The following is a 13,514-nucleotide window of genomic DNA, read 5'->3' as shown; positions in this document are numbered from 1 at the left end:
TCGCCGCTGACCGATGTGGGTTGTAACTGCAAACTGGAGTGAACTCTGGCGTGAAAGTTCTAGCGTAAAGGTCCTCTCACTTATGGTCAGATGTCTGGGTTTTTATAGAATCTGGTTGTCATTTTTAACTCATATTTATCAAATAAAACAGTACTTGAAGACACGAAGGACTCAACAAGACTTAAATATGGGGATAACAGTGTCATCTCGATTTAAATGTTGAAAAAATTCGCCTAGATCTAAAACAATAAAAACATGTCCGCTTCGAAAGTAAGCAGCCATGACTTTATGGCAGCGTTTATAATAAAACATAATAAAAATAGATCGGCCTAGTTAGGAGGCAGACATGAAAATGACAATTATGCTGGTGTCTAAAACTTCACACTTTCTACTAAAAGATGTAAAATAATCTGTAAGCAGTCACATAATGATTATAGAAGAGAACTAACGAGACTTGTCAGTTCACAACATGCAATTCAGATGCACGCCTAGAAGGCCTAACTGTTTGCAGTGTGCATATTGGCATCATATAAAGTAAATAATTGCTTTTTCTTACAGAGAAAACCACCACCATATGATTGATTAACTGCGGTCATGCTGTGCATTTGCTAAAGTTTGATAACTGGTCATTGCTATGCTACCATGATTAGCAATAAGTCAATAAGCACACTAGTACCTGATTACTAGGTGTGCTCACCCATAATATTGTCATGGCATTACTGACAATCAACAGCTGTAATCAGGCACAGCACAGAAGGACCACTCTAAACAACTAATAGCTGTGCCTGTGCCATATCCACTTCCCATTGATAAGCCAGTGACCCAGTCACCTTGGACGTACCAGGGTATGCTTATAAATCTTGGGGGGGGGCTCTGCAGATAAGAGAATGAGTTGTAATTTTTGGGAATTTTATAATCTTAATTGGAGTACAGATATGTTTTGCTAAAGGCGAATCAATCGTGTGACGTCCATCTGAAATTTCTTTATTTTCGACTAGGTTAAATATTCTTTGTATTCATCTGCCTCTATCAATTTCGCCAAGTCTTTTCTCAAATGCCTTTACTGTGGCCTTCATTTTTCCTTTGGTCATTTGAATTTCTACGAAGATCTTTTCTGATAATCTTAGTGCTGTTTTTATTATCAATATTAACCAGTCTCTTCTGCAGTGTCATGCTATCTGGGCCCATTCTTTTCAAAAGGTGGCATCTTCTAGGAATATTATTGGTGCATAATTCACAATTAGGCCTGGTCCCTAACGACATGAGAAGGGTCATTCTAGAACAAATCCTGGCAGACAAGAGAACCCTTGAGGGTGGATTTACAAATTATACACCCAGACGAGTGGGTTGAATGATGGAGTTTCATGGGGTAATATATTGTAAATACATAAAGGAGAAGGGTAAGAGGACGAAGATCCTTCTGAAGGAACACTATTACTTACCCAGGCAACATAATAGACCTCTAATTAAATAATTAACAAGCATTGGCATAGCCAATAGCTCTTGCCTTTGGGGCCTTATAAGTGTTTAGCCATAGCTATTGACTTTGCCAATGTCTTTAAGCTGTGCTGTAGAGAAGTGTGGCTGCTGTGCAGCTTGCTGAAAAGTTCTCTTTAAAAAGTGTCAGAAGCATTTTTGTTACCTTATATATGACCAAGAAGGCATTATGTACAACTGAACGACCATTTTAAAAAAAGCATTTACAATAAAAAAATGTCCTCCGTTTTCTTTTGTTCTCGCAATGCTGGCAACTTGTTTCTGCCTATTCCAATGGTTGTTTGTTAAAGGGGGCATAAACAATTGGAGGGTGAAGGTTGGGAACTAGTACCTGTATTATAACACTAGCAGCGGCCAGACGCTAGGGGAGAATCAACAGATACCAGATTCCGAGAGCAGGCTGAGGTGTTGCCGAGGGATGCTGAGGTGGTGGTGACTGGTGCGGAGACAATGCTGAGTGAGGCTGTGGTGGCACCGAGTGAGGCTGTGGTGGCGCCGAGTGAGGCTGTGGTGGCGCCGAGTGAGGCTGTGGTGGCGCCGAGTGAGGCTGTGGTGGCGCCGAGTGAGGCTGTGGTGGCGCCGAGTGAGGCTGTGGTGGTGCCCCTGAGTGAGGCTGTGGTGGTGCCCCTGAGTGAGGCTGTGGTGGTGCCCCTGAGTGAGGCTGTGGTGGTGCCCCTGAGTGAGGCTGTGGTGGTGCCCCTGAGTGAGGCTGTGGTGGTGCCCCTGAGTGAGGCTGTGGTGGTGCCCCTGAGTGAGGCTGTGGTGGTGCCCCTGAGTGAGGCTGTGGTGGTGCCCCTGAGTGAGGCTGTAGTGGTGCCCCTGAGTGAGGCTGTAGTGGTGCCCCTGAGTGAGGCTGTAGTGGTGCCCCTGAGTGAGGCTGTAGTGGTGCCCCTGAGTGAGGCTGTGGTGGCGCCGAGTTCGTTACACTGTGCTTAAAAACTGTGCAAGGGGAGCTGATTTCCGTGTTAAGCGCTATAATGCCCTTGGTTCAAGTTTACGCTATAATTATGCGGGACAGGCAAGCGGGTGTGGCCTAATGTAATCGGACAATATCAGGTGAAAGCACTACGTATTCACAGCTCAGGGAGTGCTTCTTCTTATGACAAATCTCCTAATATCACACCCATTGCGGCTAGGGCTGCAGATGTTAGAACTGGGTAACAAAGCACTAAGCCCGGGAGTTGTGTACGCGCGCTAAAAATAAATTTTTAAAGACACGCGAGTGGTGCGCACGCTTGCCGGCAAAAGTGAAAGCAGCTGCAGCGTCCCGCGAGTGTAAGGGTGCCCATGAGTGAGAGAGGGCAGCCAGATGGCGGCTGTGCGCGTGCCCGCATGCTATACCGCAAGCTTTAGGCCACAAGCAAAAGCTTGTGGTCAGATTTCTGAAGCCCACTCACTAAATGTCTCGCCAAACCAGCGCATGCGCTGGCTAAGGCGAGACCTAAAAATGAGAAGGTCACATTATGTCAATATAATGGATAAGATAATAACCCTCCCCAATAATCCTCAATACTAAAAACAAAATGTACCCTCCTGTGGGAGAGGTAATCCCGTAATGTCAAGATTGCATTTGCCGGCTCGATTAGAATACCACGAGCTTACATGATAAACGGGCCTTAGATTAAGCAAACAAGACTGTTTCCCAGCACCCCCCATCTGAGTAGCAAGGTTGGGATGTCACCAAAAAGTGAATAAGCACAAGAGACACACCCACCATTTCGGCCACTAACAACAGACTAAAGGCTGGGCGGAGGACTCCGGTTCCCAACATCCTCCACCCTAATCACATGACATGGAGATTGTAGAGTTGATTTGACAAGCAAGTATTACACAGCGATATAACAGCCAACCCTGAAATATTACTTTGATGCGCATTTTCCCAAGCACATTGAAGTACCGGGTTGTCATGAACACACTCAAAACTAAAATTCCCCGACTGGCCACATGACGGACCATCATGTGACCGGCACTGGGAATCGTTTATCTTTCCGGCAAAGCCTGCAAGGCAGTAACATTCAGGGACACAGGGAAGCACAACCGGTGCGAGTGGACTCGCTCCCTTGACGAAGTAAGTTTCTTTTCTTCTTCCCCTTCCTTGTGGCTCAAAAGCTCGACTTGCCGTGTAGTGGACTCATTTTTCAACAACTTTCTCTTCCAGTGCGTGACTAAATGGAGAGTCCTTCCCTGCAGTACCTTAAGTGGTTTGCTCAATGAACAAACCATGTAGGTAGCCCATCTTGAGATTACACCCTTTTTTGAATTGCGCTCAACACTGCTTGAGCACAGTTTGAGTGAATATATGTACCCACAATACAGATATTTTCCTTCCGTTCCGGGGTGTTTTTTTCCACTTGTGGAGTATGATTTTCCATGCACTTTAAAGGGATGTTGGACTCCCAAAAGATGCGGAATGAAGAGTACTATATTAATAGAATTTTTCTGAAAAAAGACCATACCAGGAAAAGTCCTAAGTGTATGGTTGGTATTTTGCATGCGTGCTTAAATGTTTACTTTGCACTAAACATGGATTGTGTAACCATTAAATGCAGGGTTATAGCAGATCCTGAAGAAAGCAGATTGACCCCACATGGGCAGACACACGGCTGAAACATGTCGACCTTATAGATGTCCTAGAACACTACATCAAATGACATCTGATTGTTTTTAATCTTGCCCTAGACCGTATAGAATAACACCCATAATTAGAGGATCTAGAGGTCATTTTAACTCACTTTAACTCCCTGCACTCCTATTTATAAGAGTTCCGCTTACAAACGTGCTGCACCTTAGGTACACAAGTGAGGGTCCCATGATCAAGCAAGGCACAGGTGGTACCTGTGGGCGAGGACCCTAATATATATACACATACATACACAGGGATTTGTCACCAGACAGACCCATACATATCAGAAGTAGGACATAGACTCCAGCAAATGTGGTGCAGGCACTAATTTACCTGGGTGCGTTCTGCCCACTCGGAGTTAAAATAAACATTTCACACAATTTTTAGGGTTTTCCCTCTCTAATGTACGATTATAGTGGTTTTGTTAAGGTCGAGCCTGCGTGAGCCATGCAATAGAACATGTACTCCCTCTTATAAGACACTATTGTTTACAAAAAGCGCGTGGAGCCTGCCCCTTGCTTACTATTCGTTGGCTTCAGTGTCACCTCTTTACTGCCTTCTAATTGGACAGCACAGGGTGGGTGTCTCTTCCTGTTTCTTCTCTGGTGCATGGACCAAGCACAGATTGTTTCTACTTAAGTGTTTCTCCGCTGCTCCCTCTGTGATTCATGTACTTTTTTTGTACTATGTTTGCTTCTTTCTCCTCTCACCCATTAGTTCTTGATGATGCTGCCCTTAATCGTCTACAATGCTTGTGCTGTGATTTATTTATCGTATTCCTACTGCACCCCCCGTCCCGGTCTTTACGGTGCATCTCTCAATACCTCCTAGGTGGTACAACCTGCAACTGCTGTTGATGGTCTTCCAGGAATTAGAGGTACCCGGTCAGACGGGAGCCAGCCGCTCTCGATAGGAATATTTATCATTTGAGCTCAGATACCACATCAGACCTTCCATGTGCAACTTGTTGCACCTCTCGGTGCGCTCTAATCTCATTTGCCTCTGCTTGGATAGATTTCTGTTGGTGCCAAATTGATGTTGTGGCCAACATCTCTCAGATTTGTTACATAAAGCTGTGAGTTTTTATCATGGTGCCTTTGATGGGCACAATCACAATTTGAAAGTTCAGATGCCTGGCAACCATAAAGTGGTATAAAGATACCAGCACAATCTGTCCCACAAAAGTAGGGACTGCTCAGGACTTCTTTACTTGCAACTCTCAGACGACCAGCTTTGTGCTTGGGTTTGCATCATCACCGCACTCTGAAACACTGCAAGATCATTTCTCAAGAGGCACTGTGCCTGATCAGCGCTATGGTCTCTGTCCACTGCCAGCGTCCCAGCCCTGCTATCCTCGACCTCGCTGCTATCCTCAAAGCAGCTGTTCGAGTGATTACCGACACCCCACTGCTCAGCTCCCATTCCATTTGTACAGCCATATCACCACATATGTATGTTTTGGGATTTACATAGCAATAACATATCTGGGTAGCACTGGTATGCTATACATTAATGGGGGCTCGTGAGAGCCATTGCCAAATGGTGTACAGTAATTTGTGATTTGCATATTTGAAACTGATGATTACATTACTTTTCCCCAACAATAACTTGCACAGGTTCACACATATAACTTTATTGTATTTAATACATCAAAATTAACACACCCCACTACCTCAATTAGTAACTCAAAGTCTCTGGAACGCAAAGACAACTTTGTAGCACAAATAACGCCCACCTGGGAACGCAGCAGTGACACTCGTGCTCCAATTTAAAACTATCTGCCTAAAGGTCAGCTGAAGAACTTGAGCAGATAGGAATAAAGTAACCTCTAGACAAAGTCATGCAGGGCCCTTCTTTCAAAGTCTTCAAGCTGCACAACATGGTTGAAATTAACAATAAGAACAAGTTACTTACCTTTGGAAATGTCTCATCTAGTAGAGACTCCATCTAGCCGGAGATTCCTTTTTAGAGAATAGCCCCAGGTGTCAGAATAGATCCGAAAGACTTTTGAGCAATACTCCTGCGAGCCGGTATGTGGCATTGTTTGGCTCCACGTCGTCCATGCTGGTAGCTGTATAGGGGCCATCCCGGAGACCAGACGTCAGTTTGACGACTTTCCTCAACAGGAGCATGGAGCCACAATGAGAACTTACCATTTGTTTGGAAAACTGAAGGCGTGAGAAGGATGCCCCTAATACTACAATCTGCTCAGAGTGGTGAGGCTGGTTGGTTCGGTATCTGCAGCTAGATGTCTCTCTAACAGATAAGGAGTTAATAAAGGAAGCTAACTTGTTCATACAATAGAGACTTCTAGCCACAGATTCCTTACTTTTGAATAGACACCCAAGCAATGCCTTCCATGGAGGTGGGTCTGCAAAACCAATTCTAAATCGAAACGCCCTCTAGGACCAAACGGATGAATTGCCTGTTGCGACGGAACAGACTGTCCAGACAGTAGTGTTGGGCAAATGTGTACACGGAAGTCCATGTTGCTGTCTGACATATCTAGGGCAGGTACTCCACGGGCTAATACAGTGGCCGTAGCCTTAGTTGTGGTGGAATGAGCACTCAAACCCTTGGGGGTGGGTTGCTTCTTGGCCAGTGTTTAACAGATCCTAATGTGGAGCTCTATTTCTCTTGAGATAGTCCGTTTCTGCACAGCCCTCCCATTCTTAGCTCCTATGGCCCCCAAAAAAAGTTGATCATCCACCCAGAAGTCTTTTTTACGGTCTAGGTATAACAATAACAATCTTTTTGGGTCCAGATTGTAGAGTCGCTCCTCTTCTTTGGAGGGATGACGGGGAGCAAAGAAGGTAGGCAGGATGATGTTTTGGCCTACATGGAAGAAAGTCACAACCTTCCAAAGAAGGAGGCACATGTCCAGATGACCAACTTGTCCAGGTAGAAGGTGGTGTAGGGAGGGTGCACAGAATGCATCTGCAATTCGCTTCCTGGCCGATGTGACAGTCACTAGAAAGACAGTTTGTGATTGTCAAGAGCCTCAGAGAGCAATTGGAAGAGGCTCAAAATGTGCACGCATCAAGAAGGTGAGAACAAGATTCAGATCCCACTGGGGCATGATCAATGCACTGAAGGAGGGAAACGTGCTGCAAGCCTTTAAGAAACCTAGCCACAATAGGTGGCTTAAATCAATAAGGTTGGTCCAGCAGCCACAAAGAGTCAAAATGTTTGAAAGCGAACCTTTAACTGTGCCCAGAGCAGAGCCCTGCTGGGCAAGAGAGAGAAAATAAAAGAACCTAGAACACAGAAAGTAGAGCGGGGGGTGGGGGGGGGGGGGGGGGTGGAGGTTTGTTCGCTATTGTGGGAATCACACAATGTCACAAACTTATACTAACAGCAGGCGTATACTGATTTGGTAGAGGGACGCCTGGCTGCCAGAACATAACAGATTTCCATAGGAATGTTGCCGCTTAATGTCCACTCACGAAACTGAAAGGTGCGCAGGTTTGGGCGCAGAACCCTCCGCTGTTGCTGCAACAGAATATCCTCTCAAGGGGGAAGCCTTCTTGGAGGGCAGATTCTCATGTTCAGCATCGAGAGACCATACTCTCGGTGCCCAATCCAGAGCCACAAGTATAACTTGGGCCTGGACATTCCTAATCCTTGGGGACTCTGGGCAATAGTAGAATTGGAAGGAAGGCGTACAGGAGGCCAGAGCTCTAATCAAGACGAAAAGTGTCTGCGAGCAAGAGTCGCCTTGGAAACTCTAGCACGCACAACTGCTGACATTGCGTGTTCTTAGCAGTGGAAAACAAATCTAACCAATGTTCTCTCCACTGCTGAAAGAGTCCTTGTACCACTACCAGATGGAGATACCATTGGTGATCCGCTAGGCATCTTCAGTTTATTTTTTTCAGCTCTGGCATTCAGAAAGCCCACCTGATGTGTACCATCATTCCTTGGCATTACAGCCATGTCCAAAGACGCAAAGCCTCTTGACAAAGGGTACACAACCCTACTCCACTCTGTTGGGAGTAGCACATGCCAGAGGTGTTGTCCGTGAACACCTGCACCAGACTTCCACTGATTCAGGTACGACTGCAGGACCCACATATGCCAATGGGCATGAGTCACAAGTAGGATGCAAGAAGCCACAGTAGTGGCTCTTCGTATTGTAAAGTGGTGAGGCGGGGGAATACAAGCAAAAAGAATCATGTCAGACATAATGATATATATATTAAATTGTACTTACCTGCCTTTCGAGCGGCCGCCGTCTTGCTCCCCTTTCCTGATCCTAGACTCCAGCAGTCTAGGGCTGGTGCACACTACGTAGGCTCCCAGATGCCAATCACAGCACTTCTCTCATGCTCGAATTGTTCTCAGCTGCCTGGTTTGGCGCTCAGACAGTGCCTGGGATTCTGGGACTGTTCTTCACCCGATGTGCAACATAGCTCAGGTTGGAGAAAGGCTAAGTGCGCATTTCTGTCTGGCTGTTCTAAGATGGCTAGAAAACCGACATGCGCACTCAGCAGTGTCCATTACTCCTCAAAAAGCTGAGGATGGCCCGACCCAAAATAAAATGATAAAATTGTTTCATTATCATTTTATTTTTCTTGTTTGCCTCTGCTGGCTTTTAGCAAGGGGGGAGGAGGGGGGAGAGGCTCCTCCGCCATAACGGAGGAGGCGCCCCTGGGAGGCCATTAGGCCAAACATCTCCAAGTCCATCCTCACTGGTATACACAGTACAGAGGCTGAAACATCGCTATCATTGCCCGAATATTGTGGACTTGCCGCCCAGCAAGATAGGCCCGAAACAGCAGTGTCCAGAACAGCTCTGATGAGAAAGTGTGTCTTAAAGGGAGTCAGGTGTGACTTTGGCACTTTTATAGTGAAGCACAGCGAGCACAGAAGGTTTTCCACAGTCTGGAGATGAGATTACTTCCTGGGGCCTTCAACAGCTAGTAGTCGAGGTAAGGAAAGACTTGAACTCCCAACCCCTGCAGATGAGCTGCAACACAGCCATCACTTGTGAACACCCAAGGGGTGCTGGTAAGTACGAAGGGGAGCACTGCAGAGCGCTCTTGTACCACTGCAAACCACAGGTAACGTCTATGGGCAGGTAGGAATGGGATGTGGAAATATGCATTATGCAAGTCCAACACTACCATCCAGCACGCTAAAGGAAAACAGAGGCACTCCAAAGGTTGGACACAATCTAAAAATATTAATTGCAGGATAAACCCCTCTGGTACTGCTCAAAAATACACGAAGGAGAATCGATTTTTTTTTTAGGTCATAGGGTTCATGAAAATCAGTTGCTGAGTCATAAAGAGGATTCAAATATTTTTCAATTCATGTTCAAAAATGAAATCCATGCAAAAGGGCCAACATGAGTTTCAAGACACAAAGGTTGCTACATAAAGGCCAATCCTCAGTTATAAATACCATGCATCAATATAGCACAGATTACACTGAAGCATCCTTTTTTAGAACCGTTTTCTTGTAATCATCCATAGAACATGGGGTACAAAAAGTGTTTTACAGCTTAATAGTAATATTTCCTACAAGTGTTCAATATACCTCACACAATCTCTATTTAAAATATCGTCATGGTAACCGCAAGGCAGAGTGTCGGCGTTTCGGGATACTTGAAGTCAGCAATGCCCATGCTGTACAGCATGAACAAAAGGCAATGGTGGAGCCAACAGTCTCAATGGAAAGACCTACAGGCTTTGCCAACGCGTGTTAGATTTCCTATTGTAAATCAGTTATGCTTCTGATCACAGCTGAATACATCAAGTGAAAAAAGTATGCTTCAAAGGAGTACGTCACTATTTCACATTTGGACGGGAAAGAAATCGAATTTACTTCACCAATGGTTATTACCCTACTTAAAAAGTTTCATTTGTAAGTGTGCCTTCGCGTGCGTGTTTGCGTGGGTTGGTGCGTTTGCTAGTTGGTCACTGTACTAGCTCTGCTTTGCAGGTGTAACCAGTTACTTTGTGCCTCAGTATAAGTGTACAATGCAAACGCCAAGTCTGTTGCTTTGGTTTAATAACTTGGGTCAAACCACTAAGGAGTAACAAAGATGAAAAAATAATGAACCCACCCGGCTAGGGGGGAAAAACTAAAGCAGTCCTCTCAACCCATCCCAGAGACATTTTGCCCTCTTCAAAAACAGATGTTTTAGATCGTTTTAACGCTACGAGGCCATACGAATGGCAGTCCTAACAATCTCATAACATATACAGATAGTCCACGTCAACAGTAGCGATAGGGGAAACTCCTAGCGCGTCCCATCTTCATAAACACCATAGCGACTTCTCTCGTTGTACTCCTCGGCATGTATTTTGCAGAGCTCTCAAGTTACCCCCACCAGAGCAGTCAAAGCAGCCCGTGTTTTAATTTGCATTCATTATTTCATAAGGGCAGCACTAAGAGTGCAATTGGCAAAACTGTCCTTCGGTAAACAAGAGAAACCAGAGTTATGCATTTTGGTTCCCGACCTCTATCTCTGTACTAAATGCGTTAGGGTTCCATATCGAGATTTAAATATCAAACCTGTGGTATCTGGTCACCCAGTGACTGTTCTGCCAGCTATCTGTCCTTTGGGGCACACACCACGTCTCCCCTGGAAGGCGGTTCTTCCATGGCATGACAAACTACTTATTACCCTTTTTCGATTCATGGGCGAGGCGATCAGTTCTCTCTCTTAAGTATCACATAACCCGCACAGGCCCAAATAACGCGACACTCTAGACACAAAACTCTATCACTTCGGAGCTTTTGCGTTCTACAGACGTAGCCCCACCCCTGCGCTGTGCTGCACTTGCGCAAGCGGTAGCTTGTCTGCACGGGGCAACATTTCCTTGTTCCCTGGGAGTCTGTCACTAGAGATGATCCATATCAGGCGCGTGTAGCACAGGTTGTCTTTGCTACTTCCTCATGAAAGAAAAGGGGGGAATCTGTTACATAGCCTAGAAGGTGCTCATCATAAAGGTAGATTTTCACACAATAATAGCGCAGTCCGTTACACCTAGAGATAGATTATAACATGGCCATCAGCTAGTCCTGTGTGTTTTTACCCAACGCATTCGGGTGGGATAAGATCAGGATACCACGTGTGTATGTTAATTTCCTGGAACGTGTGAGAGAGTGTATACAGCAGGCACGCAACCGCCATAGGGCTTGAGGGGATAGTGATGTATTAGTTCTTTTCCAATACTGTGTACTTTTCATTCACATAATACTTCTAACTGACAAGGCAATATATATTATTTTTGAATAGCTTATGGAGAATCTGTTTTTATTAAGCTTAAGTAAAAGGCAGGTATAGCAAAAGCAGGAGGACATGATTTTCTAACCCAATAAAAACAGATTGACTAATGAAAGTGTGAGTGGCAGTGTGTGTGTGTCAAAGAGTACAAATGTGCGAGAGATATAGTGAGAATGTGTGTGATATTTGTGCAAGTGTGCTGTTGGTCTGGCATACTAGAGGTTATTCTTGCCTTTTGGACAAGGGCACTAATACTACAAGCCGTGGCATGCTTCTATTAAGACTCCATCATTGGCTGTGGGGACTCAAACTGTCTAACTGAAAAAAGTGTTAGCACAGTCATACCCACATGTGCCACCACACCTGGCTGAAGGCCCTGACATGATGCATGTAATTCTTAGCATATTGAGTGGGCCCATTGCAAAATGTTGGAACTAATATTTGAGGTAACTCTTGCCATATGATTTTCTTTACTCCTTTTATAAGGGGTGTCAATGGCAAAATGCCGACCCTTGTATACCAGAGGGAATTTCAGCTGTGGCTGAACTATCCGTGGTAAATTTCTGGCACTGTCATATTGAATGTACTCCTTGGCATAAGGGGCTCACCCGTGATGACCTTGGTACACTGGAAGTTATTTCTGAGTTGACATTTGAAAAAAAACTACATTTACTCTTAGGAAAGGCCAGGCTTCTCTGGTGCACCATGAAAATACTGGAATATTTCATGACTGCCCATAAGGGTCTGCGGCGTTTTAGCGAATTTGAACCCAAAAGTTAAAAAAAATTCTCAGGGGAGAAGTCTACTCTCCCTTAAATCATCTACAAGAAGCTTGCTGGAATTTGGGGGAAGTATCACACCCCACCACTTACATAGGTCTTTTTCCTCATATAATGGGTATGAGGTTTGCTCTCGCCACATTTCTGGTAATGCTTGTCCTGCCCCATTGCTGCGAGCAGGGCTGGCTTTAGGGCGGTGCGACTGGTGCATCAGCACCTGGCGTTGACTTTGGTGAGAGGCACTGTTTAAAAATAATCTTTGATTTAAAAGCACATGAACTTCCTTGTGCATTAGTTAGTTTTCATGGAACAGTAACCATCTCAAGATAACTCTTGATTAGTGTTCCTACTAGTAAGAGTTCAGAAATTTTGTCTCGTTGCAGTTTTGGCTCATCGTTAAGTAGCACAAAGGGTTAATGTGCCTACTGCAAAGAACCTGTACAATGCAGATCACAGAACTAAGAGTGAGTAAACTATGAGTAGCACTATAAAAAAATGAAATGTACGTTAGAGAGAGGCTATGGAGGGATGAGGCGCTCTGTTGGAGAGTGGTAGTGGAAATTCATGGAGAAGGAGGAAATGGGGTAGGAGAGTGCCAAAAAAGACTGTCATAGCGGCCACTACCAGTACTGGAGCCGGTCGTGGCTGGGAGTCTTAGCTCCTGCCCCTAAGTTCGGGTCTAGTGGCGTCCCTGGTAAACAGCAATGCTTTAAATGCGCTAATACTATCGGGTACTGAGTACCTGTACTTCTTAGCAGAGGTATTCATTTTTTAATTGGAGGGAACAAGCACTTCATAGGACAAGTAGGTACACTGGTATAGGGTACCCACATTTTATCTGTCTGTTTCAAAGCACTGGGATACTGTATGGGCTGTGCGTGAGAGACCCTAGACAGTATTGTGGATGAACAGCGCTGTAGTTGTGTGTGGCAGCATCTGAAACTCTGGTAAGGGTAGAGGGTTTCCATGACACTCAGGGTTTGGGTGACGGACTCAGGCTGTGTGTGAGATTATGGAACTATGATTTGATAGTCTTTGGAATGTTCGTGGCATGTTCTGGAATAATGATGGAGGTGGTGGTGTGCATGAGATAGCCTATAGGATGTGTGTGGAGTTGACAGCCTATGAAAGTTTATGCATCTGATTCTGTTAATGTTTGTGACAAATGTAAGATTTGTGTGTAAGGCTCCAGGTCTGTGACAGACAAAAGGTGACTGGCTCTACATATTTAGCTCATTTTATAGCAGCCCTGCCAAGTTTCCCAGGTCCATACATGGTATGCTGTTCCAGTCCATGTTTTTCAAAATTCTGGGTCTTGTAGTCTTGTATATTCCATTATGAAACAGGATAACGAGTCCCAGAACTCAAAGGAAAAAAC

General features: G+C 45.1%; 1 protein-coding gene across 1 annotated transcript in view; it reads right to left on the bottom strand.

Annotated features, from left to right (window-relative positions):
• RAD21L1 (RAD21 cohesin complex component like 1) overlaps positions 1-10,823 on the bottom strand; it is a 1,288,752-nt gene extending 1,277,929 nt beyond the window's left edge. The window contains exon 1 of the mRNA XM_085619570.1: positions 10,643-10,823. The gene's annotated coding sequence lies outside the window, so the exon portion shown is untranslated. The remainder of the gene's footprint in view (positions 1-10,642) is intronic.
• Positions 10,824-13,514: the final 2,691 nt, after the last annotated feature.

This window comes from Triturus cristatus, chromosome 7 (assembly GCF_964204655.1).
Source record: "Triturus cristatus chromosome 7, aTriCri1.1, whole genome shotgun sequence".
Lineage (NCBI taxonomy): Eukaryota > Metazoa > Chordata > Amphibia > Caudata > Salamandridae > Triturus > Triturus cristatus.
This window is presented reverse-complemented; position numbering and strand designations above follow the sequence as displayed.